We start from the raw sequence: 14,857 nt of genomic DNA, 5'->3' as shown, positions 1-14,857 counted from the left end.
TACCAAATCATCGGTAACTTTATTCTTTATTAAATAGAACATACAGGAGAATGAATTGCAAAACATTTCCTCTGAATTTATTTTTTGTCCCCTTCTGTTTCTGTCTGTTAAGAATATTTGGATAAAGGAGAACACATCTGTGTAAAGTAAGTTACTCTTCTGGAAGACTGGATGTTTTCTAGAAAATTCTACAAAGATAATTTATCAGTAATGTGTTTTTGTAGTGGTCTCTAGATGAGAGAACTTATAAACATTTAGAGCACATCCAAGAAAATTTATGTGCTGCTTCCAGATCATAGAGCTTTTATGAAACAATTATAATTTCAAATAAAATGTTGCATCAAACATTTAAAGTGTTTATGGTGATTCTAAAATATTTCAAAACACTGAAATAAAATCTATTTCCTGCAAACCGTATAACCCTTGGAAATTTTGGTGAATGTGCTAAAATAAAGGTAGATATGTGCTGACTCTTTTTAACCCTAATTAAACTATTGAACAAAGTTCTGTTCTCTTTCATTTGGTTTTAGGTTATTTGATCCCCACGCCTTTTTAAACAGACTTTTTTTTTCTTACTTTAATCTGTGTGGGAGCTCGAGAGCTATATTTACCTATGACAGTTTCCAAATTAAATTATGGCAGAGTTAAACCAATATACACTCTAATATAATCGTTTGTATCTTTTAACATCTTACATTTTACTCTTGACTGCATTTTCATGCAGCTCCAGCAACAATAACAAAATAATTCTTAATGTTTTTCATCTTCCCTTCTCACTGTGGAAATGCGATGCATTTAGAACATGCTGTGAAGTCTGAACTGTGCCTGAGAGCCGTGGTTGAATGAGGTCCTCCTGAAAAAACTCTCCCAGGCCTGACTCCCCTGTATTGTACATTAGCTTAGTGACAGGCCACCTGAGGTCATATTCTCTATTCAGTCATTTTAATTTCTTAAAAAAATATTTTTATAGTGAATGTGAAGAAAGAAAATACAGTCACCTAAAACTTATAGTAATGAAATTAAGAGGGAAGACATTTTGATGGGAGTGGAAAGAGTGTGAATACAGTACATTTTATTTAGATTAAAAAAATATAAACTTATAGGAAAATACAAGGATAAGAGAATGTTTACTTTCAAAGGCAGTAATTTGAAGATGTTGAGTTAGCAATGAACTCAAAAGTAACGATTAGAGTGATTTTGGATAATTATTTCAATTCTCTGACCCTCGGTTTACTTTCTTATTATCTGTTTTTTTTTTCTCTCATTTACTAATATTTTACTTATTTACTGATATTTAATTATTATCTTTAAGAAAATCAGGTTAAAATGAAGCAACAGAAGTAATAGGCCACCATTACAATACTGTATTAGATATCATCTGAGAATTAATTTAGCTTGTTAATAATATGTCATATGCTTGAGAGATCTAGTCCAAATCTCACGATAAACGTGTTATCTATTTCCAAGCAAATGATCCTGCTAATTTTAGTAACTAACTTGTTGATGAGCTAGAGCTCTTGGTGGCGTTTGTCTTGTTAGAAGCCACGCCCTGTTTCTCTGCGTCTCTTCTCCCGGGGTCTCCGCTCCTATATCCCGCTGTCAGGAGAAACTCCAGAGTCCCAAGGAAGAGTCACCGGCTGACTCACACTGCTAAGCTCCCCAGTGTGAATCGAATTAGCCCTGTCTGGGCTGAGGTCATGTTTGCATGACTCGCAGTGGCCACTGATGTAGGCCAGGGAGGTGGTACTACAGCTTGACAAGCAAGTCAGAGTTGGGGCTGTAAAGTCCCATCATCAGGGTTGGTTTCCTGACTCGGCTGCTCTCAAGCTGTCAGATGGGGACCCACTCATTTCTCCTTTCTGTGCCTCAGTTTCCTAAGTTATGCGAAGGGATAATAATAGCTCAAACTGCATGGAGCTATTGTGGAGATTAACTAAATTGCTCATGGCAGATGGCTTGTAAAATGTCCGCATACAGTGAACAGCGATGCCTAATGTTGTCATCACTACAGACCAGCAAATATTGTTTAGATATTAACTTGTTATTTTTCTTTCTCGTTCTATTTTTCTTACTCTGGCTTAATCATGTTAGCTGCATATTTCTATTTTCTTTGTGTACTAGCACTACATGCAGAAGTTGTTTTCACACTACCTCCATTTTTGGATGAGTTTAGTAGACTTGAAGAGACAGGTGTCCTCAAAGACAAGATGAAGAAAAAGATTCTCTAAGATCAGGACACATTAAAGAAAGGGAGGATTGTATTTCTGCTCTCCATATGCAAGCATTTCTCTCAGATATATTTCTAGGAGTTGAATAGTGGGGCTGTGGAATACAGAGGGAGTCAACTTGTAATGAAAATTCCCAATTGTTTTCCAGAGTTGTTCTATGGATCTAAATTCACATAAGCCGCCTGTAAAATAACCCATTGGCATGCGTTCTCTTCACCATTTGGTATTGTTACAACTCGTAGTTGTCGAATCCATTGGTTGTAAATGGCCTCATTACAGCCATGATTTGTGTGTCCCTCATTACTTGTTTTCTTATATGTGTATTGGCCGCATGTGTTTCCTCGTGTGTGGAATGCCTGTGCACGGAGTGATGGTCTAAACAGTTAGCAAATGCTACAGAAAAGGCAGCAACCACTGTAAACAGATACCAGGCCAGCAGAAAAAAGTTGGGTATAAAGGATGGTGACCCCGTGTGTTTGTGTACTGGCTAAACATTAGCCAAAGGTTTTCATGTCCTGTGTGCAGTTTCTATAGTTTCGTGAGCTTTTTTTTTTTTTTTTTTTTAATTGTTGATTTGTAGTTTATATTCTTTACACACCAATCTTTTGTCAGATGTCTGTATGGCAGGTATTTTCTCCCAAGTATAGCTCATTTTTTCCCACAAGATCCTAATTTTAATGTAGTTAAATTTAGCCATCTTTTAAGACCCATATTTTGTTGGTGGTATTGTTTTTGTACCCTGTTTAAGAAATCTTATACCAAGGTCTGATTTATTTTTCTTTATTTTCTTCTAAGTTATTAAAGTTTCCCATTAGATTATTAAATCTTTAAGTGATCTGGGTTTGAATTCTGTGCATATGGGAGACAGAAATCAATTTTCATGCTTTCTTTCTCCTTTATGGAGAGTGAGCCTTCCTATTACTCACTTACTCCCTCCTTTCTTCATACAGACCCCATGTCACTGTTTCCATATATTAAAATTCCATGTGTGCATGGATTTTTTTCTCCCTTTTTTGTTTTCTTGATTTCTATATCTATTCATGTACCAGTATCACTGCCTTAATTGTTTTATTTTTAGATTAAATCTAAACGTACAATAGGGTGAGTATCCTATGAGAAGTGTCTTTTATGTACTAAATTACATTCATTATCATTTCGTGGATGAAGTATCCTCTGCTTCTCAGTATTGAAGATGTTTTACCAGAAAAAACTATTGGTTATAGAAAGATGGTTAAGATGGTTTTTCAGAGCCTGCAGTCTTCCATAATATCAGTTCTCCCTCACAGTAATAAAACCCTTGATTCTTTGGGGACATAGCTTTTTAGGGTAAGAGTTATACATCGTAGCACTGCTCTGCGCGTGTGTGACCACGTGACTAAGTGTAGGTCATCCACGTGTGAGGTGAAACACGCACGGCACCCAGAACTCGTCCTTCCTGAGGTGGGCACGCTGCGTGTTTCCCCAGCCCCCTCTAACTGTGTGGGACCAGGAAATAATACCGCCCCCATCTTGGCTAAGAGTCCCACCTGAAAATGACCCCATAGTGAAACCCTGTTGAGCAGAGCCACACACACAGCCCTGAGATGCTTCCATCTGGAATGCTGCAGGAGAAAGAATACATTTTTGACTATTTTGGGAGAACATCTTTCACAGTAAACTAACTGAACATCCTGTAGGACTTTCTTCATTTTAATTATTCACTTATGATATATCCTAACAGGCTACCCAGATTCCCTCATGTTAATTTATTATTGGATTTGTGGAATAAACGTTTACAGGTGATGGTTTCTATTCCTTCACAAAGCCCAGTGCCTTCATATTTTGTTTATAATTTTTCAAGAATCTCCATAATTGGAATTATGTGGAGGTTTTGTTACAGTGTGTATGGAAAGTGAATCTATGTTGTCAGCCTTTAATGCTTAAACATGGCCAGCCCCAAGAAATAAGTGACATGTGTTCTGTATTCTGAAAATGTGTGAATAGCTTGGTGGTGATGTTCAATAAATTTTGCAAACCCTCACCTCTTAAAATGCCTAAATGTGATTATTTCTATAGAGGTATTGTGTTGAAAAATGTTTCCCTGTTTCATACATGCTGTAGAATTTATTTGCTCTTTGAGTGAATTTTGATAACTAAAAATTTCCTGGAATAAACAATTTTTCATTTTGAGGACAACGATACGTTTTGATATAAATAGATATGAGATAATGGTAAAGAATTATTGTTCTGTAAGACAGATGTAATCATTTTGTAAAAAAATATATATATACAGAAGCGACCTAGCCAAGTCATGCAAGGATATTTAAGGCCTCTGTTCATATTTCAGGCAACATTTCATTGACGGAAGCAAGTGGTATGCCCAAACTCCACATCACTGGGATGGAGAAACACACCAAACTCCGGAGTGGTAAGTACTGCTAACCAATAGGGCCAAAGGAATGGATGTGTAATTATATTATCAGGAGGAACTCACGACTGGTGCACAGTATTCCAAGCTGCCATGTTATTAGACCACATTTTCTCACACGTTAACTTACCTTTATTCCTAGAATGGTTGCATTCTTCATTCTCATCTCAGGTCATTTATTGTCATTTTATCACATTTTCTTGACCAGCTTTGCAAGAATTGGAATCATAATTGTTTACACTTATTACATATTACACTATTCATAATCATATTACTCTCGTGCCATCTAAATACAACTTTGAGTTCAATTCCATTTGCTTTCTTTATTTTGGTATTTCTTAGAATTATAATCATTTAGTAATATTATCTGAAATTTTCAATTCAGTACTTATTGATGATTACTTGTTTAATAGTAAAAACTGAGATTTTTCTATTTCTTTTTAAGCATGTCTTCTAAAAAAAATGCATCCTATATGTTTAGTGACTCCTGTTGGGTCATTTTCTACTACTGTCTATAATTTAAGTATGGATTTATTCCTCAGGGCAAGATTGACCACTTACTTTAAGATATAATTGGATTTGATTTCCCTCCCAAGCCCTCATTTTGTCACCGTGTTCAGCTGAAATGTAATGCAGTCAATATGGGCAATGCTTTCAATTTGGGATCCCCCTCTTTTCATCCCCTTTTCCTCTGCTTGCTTTGAATTTTCACAGCCTTACACTACTGCCAGTCATTGTTGGGGGGTCGATGGTGTAGCCGAACTGAATCATTGTCCTTTATCCACATTAGATTAATAATGTTCACCTGGTCTAGGGATTTGCTGGTCTACTATTCCCAAACCCTCTGGGCACACAGGAATTCTGCAAGACATCCCAAATCCTTCGGTTAGATACGGCACACAGCCATTCCTAATCGAAGCTGGAAAGGCTGCTCTTATGTCCTGAAGTGAGAGTGTATTTAGTTCCCATTTTAGGGTAAATGACGTTGAGTATTCCTTTATTTAGCAATTTATCATCAGTCATCGTACTCTGGTAAAATGTTAGAACCTGCACAGTCTTTTCTCTAAGGAATCCATGGAAAAAGGGCCTTATTATAAAAATGGTATATGGGCTATACAATATTTTATTGTATTTTATAATTATTGTAACAAAATAACTAATAATTGTAGATCCAGTTATATTTAAAAATCATATTTACATTGTTGATACTTTAGCTCTGGTTTTTCTATCAAGTACTGAAAAATATCTTATTGTCTTCTGCTGTTTCGTAATGGTTGTATTTTTTTAATATTCAGTTTTTCCTTTATATGTTCAGATGAATGTTAGTAAGTGCTCAAAACAATTTGTCTTTATTTCATGTTTTCAAAACAGCCCTTAGGCTACAGCTAGGCTAAGTCTTTATTAGCCTAGCTTCATATTACTCCAGTGATTATTTTGGGATGTCTGTCACCCCTGGCTATTGGTCGTGATGCAGATTTTCTCATGGGCTCTGTCTCCACTTGGAACCGAGTGGAACATTAATAAATGAGGCAGTGAAGTGCTCAGACACCATTTAAACTTCAAAAACCAATATTTGAAGACATCCCCTAATGTTTTTATAAAAGCATATACGTATGTGTACATCTACATATAAAGTGCTCTGATAAATTATAGCCTGAATGAGTTTTGTTCACATCCACCCTTCCTGGTCAATTTATTCTTCTTTAGGAAATGAAACCAATTATCCATTTATTCCTATCTCAAGCCTTGTGTTTAAACCTTGCCCCTGTCAGTTAAAAAACAGTACTCTACAGCTCCACTAATTTATTTTTTAAAGTCTTTGTTGTAGAATATAGTGATGTATGTATTTAACTATAAATATGTTTAGATTTCCTTTCCCTTCCTACATTTTTCCCCCCTTCGGAAAACTCTAATGGTTTATAGTTTGATTGATTATCTTTCCTTCACTACGATATATTTATTAACGTTTATCTGAACAAACCCCTTTGGAAGGATGATGGCAGCTCATCTTCCACGTTAACTCTTAATACTCTTAATAAATTTGCTCTTGAATTAGCTACGTGGGACCCCTTATCCCATCCAGTTCACCTATTCCATTTTACGATGGTAAAAATTCTTTTATAATTACAATTTATTATAATTACAATTATAATGTAAATACCTCATTTTTCACGTAGGCGACTATAATGATATACTACAAATACATGGTAAAATTAACATCCTTTATACAACTTTCAATGTATACCTAATGAACTCAGCAAATAACGAAAGCAAGTTTTGACCTCAGCACTTTTTCCTGGTGGTAGATTCCCTTTCGGTCACTTGTTAATGGAGCATTTGGTATTTACAGTCAGGCTGTCTCCTAACTGCTCAGGGATAATGCAAACAAACCCGCACACAAACAAAAAGCAAATGCCAACGTTACATAGGTGGCCTCTGTTTCACTGAAAGCAAAAACCATGGTCTAAGACTGTTAAAGTGGTCAGAATCTACATGTTTTTTTTTAATATGCTAAACAGGAATGTTAACCTACCGACCTAAAAATTACCGAAGTACAGGAAAACATTTTATTACTCCAAGTGGCATTGCTGTGGTCAAAAACAGTTAAAGCAGGTTCCAATGTGTTTATATAAAGGTTGCATGTCAGACAGAACCCTGAGTTTGGCAAATACACTTCTGTGGTAAATTGGGGAAAGAAATCACTTAAAGGATTGCCCTGGAGAGGTGGTCCTGGTTACATGTCTTGTATGATTTTCCAGTAATACGTAAGGAATTGGTGTGTGGTCCAGAAAGAGCAAATAGCATAGGAACAGATGAATAACATTAAAAAAAAAAATCTATGCAATAAGTCATGAGGCTTTTTGTTGAGTGACCAGGGTTTTTTCCCCACACTGTGCCCTTAGGCTAATGAATTATAGACTGTGAGACTTCTGGGTGATTCACGCAAAAGCAAAACCTTTAGTCTAGTTCCAGGGTGTCATCCTGAGACATGTGGTTTAACCTCTAGAAAGCATAGTCAGAGAAGAGATTATTAAAATGTAGCTGTCAAAACCACAGACAGTTATTAACATCCTGCATAATACAACGGGCAGTTGACCCTTTAACAGTATGGGTTTAAACTGTGCGGGTCCACTTATATGTTAATTTTTTTCAATAAACACTGTAAATGTATTCTCTCCTCCTAATGATTTTCAATAGCATTTTCTTCTATCTAGTTTATTGTAGCAATACAGTATATTTTATATATGAGGTTGGGCAATTAAGTTCGTGAACTTTCCACTGTGTCCTTCGTGTGTGTATGTGTTTGTGTGTATCATACAAAGTATGTGTTAATCGACTGTTTATATTATCAGTAAAGCTTCCAGTCAACAATAGGCTGCTATTAATAGTTAAGTGTTTTGGGAGTCACAAATTATGTGCAGAATTTTGCCTGCACAGGGATCATGCCCTCAACACCTACATTGTTCAGAAATCAGCTATATAATCACATACTGTGATGAGCCTTAAGATTTGTGCTGAATTTGAGTTGACGTCACCTGTATGAATAGATAGGCTGTTTGCTGGTTGACTGATGGCTGATCAGAGGGTTGGATGATGGTGACGCATGTACTTGTTAACCTTCAGAGGAGGCTGTGACTATCCATTGCTTAACAGCTAACATCTGTGACTGCTCAAACCATAATGCCTCGGTTTGCTACTTGGAGCAGAAAGATGAGAGGAGATTTCTCTCCCAGAGTGTGACATGGATCCCTGACAGTGGTTTTGAGGGACTCTGAGTGCTCTTGGGCGGTGCCCTGGGTGTGGTCAGATGGGATAGACTTCAAGGGGAGTGGCCATATGGTGGCACTTTGGAGGCCAGAATTCAAGCGTCAGACTTCCATTCTTGGTGATAATTTCTGTCTTCCATCTGTGATGCAGGAGTAGACAGAAGCCACAGGACAAGAGGCTGGGAGGGCTTAGACAAGAAGAGTCCCAATGAGTGTGTCACCTCATGTATTAGACACCCTTGATTCGCTTTCCAGGCAGAGAGGTAAACTCCCTGGACGTCGGCAGGTCCCTGGAGAGGGCATAGCGGGTCACAAGGCCTGAGCTGGGTGTTCTGTCAGTCCAGCTTAATGTGGCTTCTGGGTTGGATATAAATTATTTAAACACAGTTAAGCAATGCATTATTTGTTGTCCTACTGACTCTGTAGACTGAGTGATGCCTCCTACAGTTATCTGAAAAGTACTCAACTTTAGTCCTTCCAGTTACCGTTGAGGCAATAACAGGAACGATTCTGATTCAAAGACTTTGGTATGGAAATTAGCAAAGCACCAATATGTAAAGAAAATATGCCTGGACAGTCTGTAAAACTTGGCATCAGCAGAGTCACCTGCCTGGGCATTGTCCTGGGTGCACTTCCCTCTCCCCGGGTCCACCACGGGCCACGCCGCTTTCAGAGTCTGTCACTGTGGACATGTCCACCTCTTTGTGCTCCATTTTCTGTTTCATCTCCTCCAGAGTAGATAGGAGACTGACGCAGCAGTGAATTCTGTTTATGTCCCGCATTAATGCGGCATTTCCAGTTATAGATGAAAAGCCCCGAAGATTACCTCAGTAACTGGAACGATCTATATGTACCACGTGAACAGGAGCCATGCCTTTGCTGAACTCAGTACAAAATTAAAGGATCTGGGCCTTGCAAAGCCAGTTTCAACTGAGGTTGGAATGAAACGGTGTAAGAGCAAAGAGGCAACAGGAGCAAAGTGCTACATCCCCGTGTCTAGTTAGGTTCCTTGTGGGGATGTAACTTTTGTGACGATGTGATATCTAGATAACTCGTGAGGTAGACATTTGCCTCAGTCTTAAAGATTGGGGATTTTCAGTGCTGTCACAATATACTCATAAATACCCACATTACAGATCACAATTGCACATTTCCAAGGTTACAGCATTTACAAGAAGCAGTGTTATTTCTCCAAAGAACTCAATACCTTACACAAGTTGTCAGTTCAACTGATTTATTATTCAGTGTGATTTAAAATTAGACAGAAAAACGAAGGCGGGTAAGATTGTTTGCCCATCCCTGATTGCCCTGGGTTTTGTGCATAAATCTACTCATCACTACAATGTGCCCATTCAGGTGAATGTTTTCACTTAGAGGGTTTGCTTTTGATCTTACAGAATATATTGCGTTTTAGGCTTAATTGTAACCCAAAACTTGATGTTATTTTAAATATGTGCCTCATGATCTATGTAGAGGCTTTGTCTCTTTCAGAATAAGTTCTCTAAAATCAGATTTCCCTGATTCAATTTTACATGTTATGAATTATTCATCGTTTATTCATCAGGAACCAAATAGGCTGATATTACAGAACTCATAAAGCAAGGTAGTAATGTAACACTAAATCAAGGCCAGCCCGTTTCAAAGCAGACCTCTTCTTGCCTTCATGAGTTTCTTATTCTAGAGATGATGTCAACTGGTGTTACAACATTTGCATCAAATCAAAAAGCAGATAGAAATTTACTATGTGATGTTCTTATTCTACTTCATCATATGCTCCAAATGTCACGCTTCAAAATCCGCTGAACACACAGCTGTATAGAAGCAATAAAATCACTCTCTAAGCCAGAAGCATGTTTTAAATAATGTTATCAGTTTTTTTCATGATTAGCTGAATTTCTTGTTCCCTTTGCTTTACCAGTCAAAAAGATGGTACGTCAAAATTTATCTATTTATTGTTTCTGTTATACGACAGTCATTGATTTTAATGGAGTATACAAGTATTTGGCCACAGCATCAAAGCACGTCTGTTTCCTAAGTTTAAGGTAGTGTGTGTTTCCCGTGGCAGAGACTCCAGCCTGCAAGTTACACAGAGTGAGACTGGGGCTTGGGGGGCTCAGTTCTTCCTGAGAAGGTGAACTCTGGGCGTTATGGACTTGGCAGCTGGGGGTGGGGTGAGGGCAAAAGGCAGGACCCTGTGGGATTTTAGGCGTGTTATTATTTTTCAGAGAAAATGTTTCATTTACATGAGTATGCCAGTAGACATGGATGTTGGGATGTATGTATACTGTGTCATTCCAAAGTAATTTGAGGTCACTTTAAAAATTATATGGTATATGAATCCTCCCAAAATTGATTAGTAGCTAAAAAAAAAAAAATTATTGAGCAAACTTACCAAATGCAAGACATCATTTTTTATGTGAATGAATTCATTTAATTATCCCGAAACTCTATGAGGCAAGTGATTTCTTTAGGAATACTTTACAGATGTAGAAACTAAGACCTAGAGTATGTATGAAATTTACCTAATATCACCCAGATAGCATGCTGTCAGATAGGATATAAAATCAGGCATCTGGCTCCAAAGATTGCGAAGGGGAAAATAAAACTGTCACTAAAGAACACATTATTTTTTTTTTCTTACAACTAGAATTTTGATAATAGTGAAGTTACAAAAACCCTTGGTAACTATTATCTTGAAATTTCGATTTAAGTCAGTTACTTAATATCTTGTCAGCTCTTCAATGATTTTTAGCTGATGGTTTTTAATATTTATGTCCAAATTTATAAATTATTTTCAGTATGAGTGTTCGTCCCACTAACACTGCCCGCCATTACTACAGAGGAGGTCTAGATGCGTTTCCCAGAAAAGGCAGCAGACCCTGGTGGATAAACAGCTCCAGATGCAGCCACTCGCGCCCGATCTGCGCTGGGGGGGCGGGGGCTGCTCATCTGCCACCTCAGCCAGCCCCCACCCCAAAAATCTCATATATGCCTCCCTCACTCTGCCATGGGTGCGACTTCACTGGCCCTGTCTGTGGACCGGAACCTCGCCCGGGGGCGCAGAATAAAGCACTCACTGTGCTCAACCCGCCTGACTCTCTCAGTCTCATTATCTCGCCGCAAGCCTTACAGATGTCACTAGAGAAGAGGGACCGTTTCCCTCTGAAGTGAATCTGGCCTCCTCGGCTCACAGAAAGGAGGGAGGAAGCAAATAGCTAGGCCAGAAGTGGCCCCGCCTTTGAGGAACGAGCCTGAGGGGAGATTCCCTTCCTCCTGGTCTCTGCAGACTTGATTAAGGAGTCACGAGTAAGGTAAGGGTGAAGCCATGAGGGAGAGATGGTTGGAGCGCGAACTCTTTGTAGGGCTTTTGAAACCTGAGGTACTAGAGCTACTCTACCCAAACCCCAAAGAAAACTCACATATGTAAGTGGACAGGAGAGGCCAAGCAGAACTCTCGGAAAATGCCACTAACCACCAGAGCAGGTCAAGTCCAGGGGAAAAAGAAAAAAACAAACAAAACTAAGTCATCCACAGAGATTCAAAGGCAGCAAGCACAAAGATGCTGTCTGCAACTAGAGTATACACTGTTTGTAAAACTCAGAAGATTAATTGAAGGAGATGGTCGCACTTTCAGAGCCTTATTTTAAAGACTTGGGGCATCAAATGGGACTCTTACGTCAAAGCACTGAAATGCAGTGGTATGGTTTAGCAGAAATTGCTGGTTGCCACCAAATAGCCAACTTTTCCTTTATCCTTAGTAAAGGCAAAGTCGTTTTATGGAAAGTGATCACGTATCCAGATTAAAGCCTGTTTTTCTCAGCTTGCCATGTCGCTCACACCAGAGCTGTGAAATGCAAACAGCATTGTTCTGAGAGATCATTTCTGGGTGAGAAAGTGATGACCAGAGCCTCTGAAGACACCCTGACCCACGGAGATGCAACTGGTCATAGCAGGGGAGGAAAGGAACCTGGCCTCCAGAAGACCTCAGAGCCTCGCATCTGACCAGAGCCACCTACCTGTGATCTTTCGTGTGACACAGAGATCGTTCCATTTTATACAAGAAGCTATTATACAGCAGAAACCATTTGGAACTTATTTCAAGTACATTAACGCAACATCATTTTTATTGATTCATATATGTGTGTACACACTGACAATGCCTACTTTTTAATCCATGAACTGTCCTAATGATCAGGGGATGACATAAAGATCACCGTTGGCAGTACTTGGGACTGTGAGATCTGTAAGACTGGACTAGTTTGCGTAATCCTTGAACCAAATGACACTCATTTGCTACAAGGGACAATTGGTCCCTTATGCTCCGCTCAGATTTTAAATTAATAGATAAGTTTCCTTATTAGTGATATGTGGTTGGTAATGGTGATGGATGGCACCAGTGACAATTTGGGGTTTTTTCATTCAGTCTCTAAAAGCATCCGAGGAGTGAGAAACTTGCTGAAACAGCACTTATAACTTAAAGGATGGCTCTGGGTAAAACCACAGAGTGCAGCAAGAGCCATTTTGCATTTTATTCAGCTAACATTAAACTCCTGAGATGTAGTTTAATCCATCTTAAAAACTGAGGCATAAATAACTGCCTAGATCAATGAGCAACATTTTGAGAGTTTTGATAAACCAAAGCAAATCCTCCTCCTCTGAGGGACTCGTACAATAGATTGATAGGGTTTTCAGCGGAATAAATATGGGAAGTGTTTAATTTCATCTGATATATGTTGAGGCAAATTAAAATTGATTAGAAAATAAACAGTATGTTATAGACACACTTTGTCTTCCTGTTTGCCTCATACTTAAATTTTTTTATTACACTATTAGAACTTAGTATCTACACACTTACTGCTTTGAATGTATGGTCTTTGCGGCTCAGCATTACAAAATCTAGACTTAGAGTTTTATTCATTTTATTTATTTTCTTTTTTCTCTCGAAGCTTGGGAACATATACACCAAATTACATTGGTGAATTTATTTCAGATCTAAGTTAGTTTAATGTTCCTTAACAAAGGACGATGAAAAGGTAAGAATAGTATGGAGATACTTGTAGACCTTCCTTTTATGATCAATGTTGAAATAACTTTGAAAACCCAAATGACAAATTCCCAAAATATTTATTATCACAGTAGTAAATAGTATTAATACATCCTTTTTTCAAACTCATTTTTCGCACAACTTAGTCTCGCTCATTATTTGTGCAAGAGCCAATTCTACGTTGAGTCCGTAGTGGAGCCATGTACCTACAGGACAAGGCATCCTGTCCCAATTATATTTACTACATGCAATTGGAAGAAGGCTCAATTACAAAATAAGTTTTGAGAATACGGATTTGCAGTTCTATAGAAGTTCTCAGAATGTTTAATATGCTAATTTACATTGTGGATCTCAAAATAGTAACAAGGCATTCAATGTATCATAAACTTTAGTTGGAAAAAGACATTTCCTGAATATTGCTGTGTGAATTCAACTTGAAGAAATGGTAGAATTGAATGCAATGTAATAAGTATATGGCTGTTGTTTTCAATTTTAAATACTTGGTAGTTTTGCTTATATTTTTATGTATCAATTCACATGTTAGTGCAAAACAAAATGGAGAACTATAATTGGAAAAATAATTGCACATTATACCACTTAGAAAAAAGCCAGTAAACTTTAATTTTATTCTTGTCATCATGAACTCCCAAACTCACACCCGCAATCATATTTAAATACAAAAATATTCATAAGTATTAATATTTTATATACATCTATATGGATATTTAGTAGTTTTACAACCTTCCTTCTCAATTTAACATTATTTTGTAAGAATTTCTCCAGAGAAATTGCTCAAGAGAGTATTGATTGTATATCTCATATACAATGAAATAATAAAAATTAAAATATAGATAAAATTCATCAAATAAATGTGAACAAAAATAATTCAATGATTATTAATACCAGTTAAATGAATATCAATGACTGAATGGTTCACTCATAAAATCTTCAAACTGGACATAATCCAACTGTCCATCAGCTTGCAAAAGGATAAAAATATTAGGATAAACATGTATCACAGGATGAAATACTATTCAGGAGTAGAAAAGTGAACTTCTTGTGTGTGTAGTAACACGGACATATTTCAAAGGAATTATGCTAAGTAAAAGAAGCTAGCTACAAAAAACAACTATCTGATTCCATTTATATGATACGCTGGAAGAGACAAAGATACTGTGAAAAAAAGCAGATCGGTGTTCTTGCGGGTTGAGGGGCAGGGTGGACTGAAATGGGTGGATGTTTTTGTGAGGGAGGTGATGTAAATATTCTCTTTCATGACTGAGGTCATGTTTACATGACTGAGTCTATTTGTCAAAAGTCATAAAATCATTAGAATTGGTAATTTAATGTTATGTATATTCACCTCGATAACAGTGTTTTTGTTGTAACAATTGACCTATTTCATGTTGCA

At 37.5% G+C, this 14,857-nt stretch overlaps 1 protein-coding gene across 1 annotated transcript in view; it reads left to right on the top strand.

The window, feature by feature from the left end:
- Positions 1-14,857, top strand: part of RALYL (RALY RNA binding protein like) — a 1,518,143-nt gene that overhangs the window by 662,784 nt on the left and 840,502 nt on the right. The window contains exon 13 of the mRNA XM_074318489.2: positions 4,555-4,635. The gene's annotated coding sequence lies outside the window, so the exon portion shown is untranslated. The remainder of the gene's footprint in view (positions 1-4,554; positions 4,636-14,857) is intronic.

The sequence above is a fragment of the Rhinolophus sinicus genome, chromosome 7 (genome assembly GCF_057876585.1).
Source record: "Rhinolophus sinicus isolate RSI-liver-muscle chromosome 7, RSI-T2T, whole genome shotgun sequence".
In the NCBI taxonomy this organism is placed as follows: domain Eukaryota; kingdom Metazoa; phylum Chordata; class Mammalia; order Chiroptera; family Rhinolophidae; genus Rhinolophus; species Rhinolophus sinicus.
The sequence above is the reverse complement of the archived record's forward strand: the minus strand, read 5'-3'. Positions and strand labels throughout refer to the sequence as shown.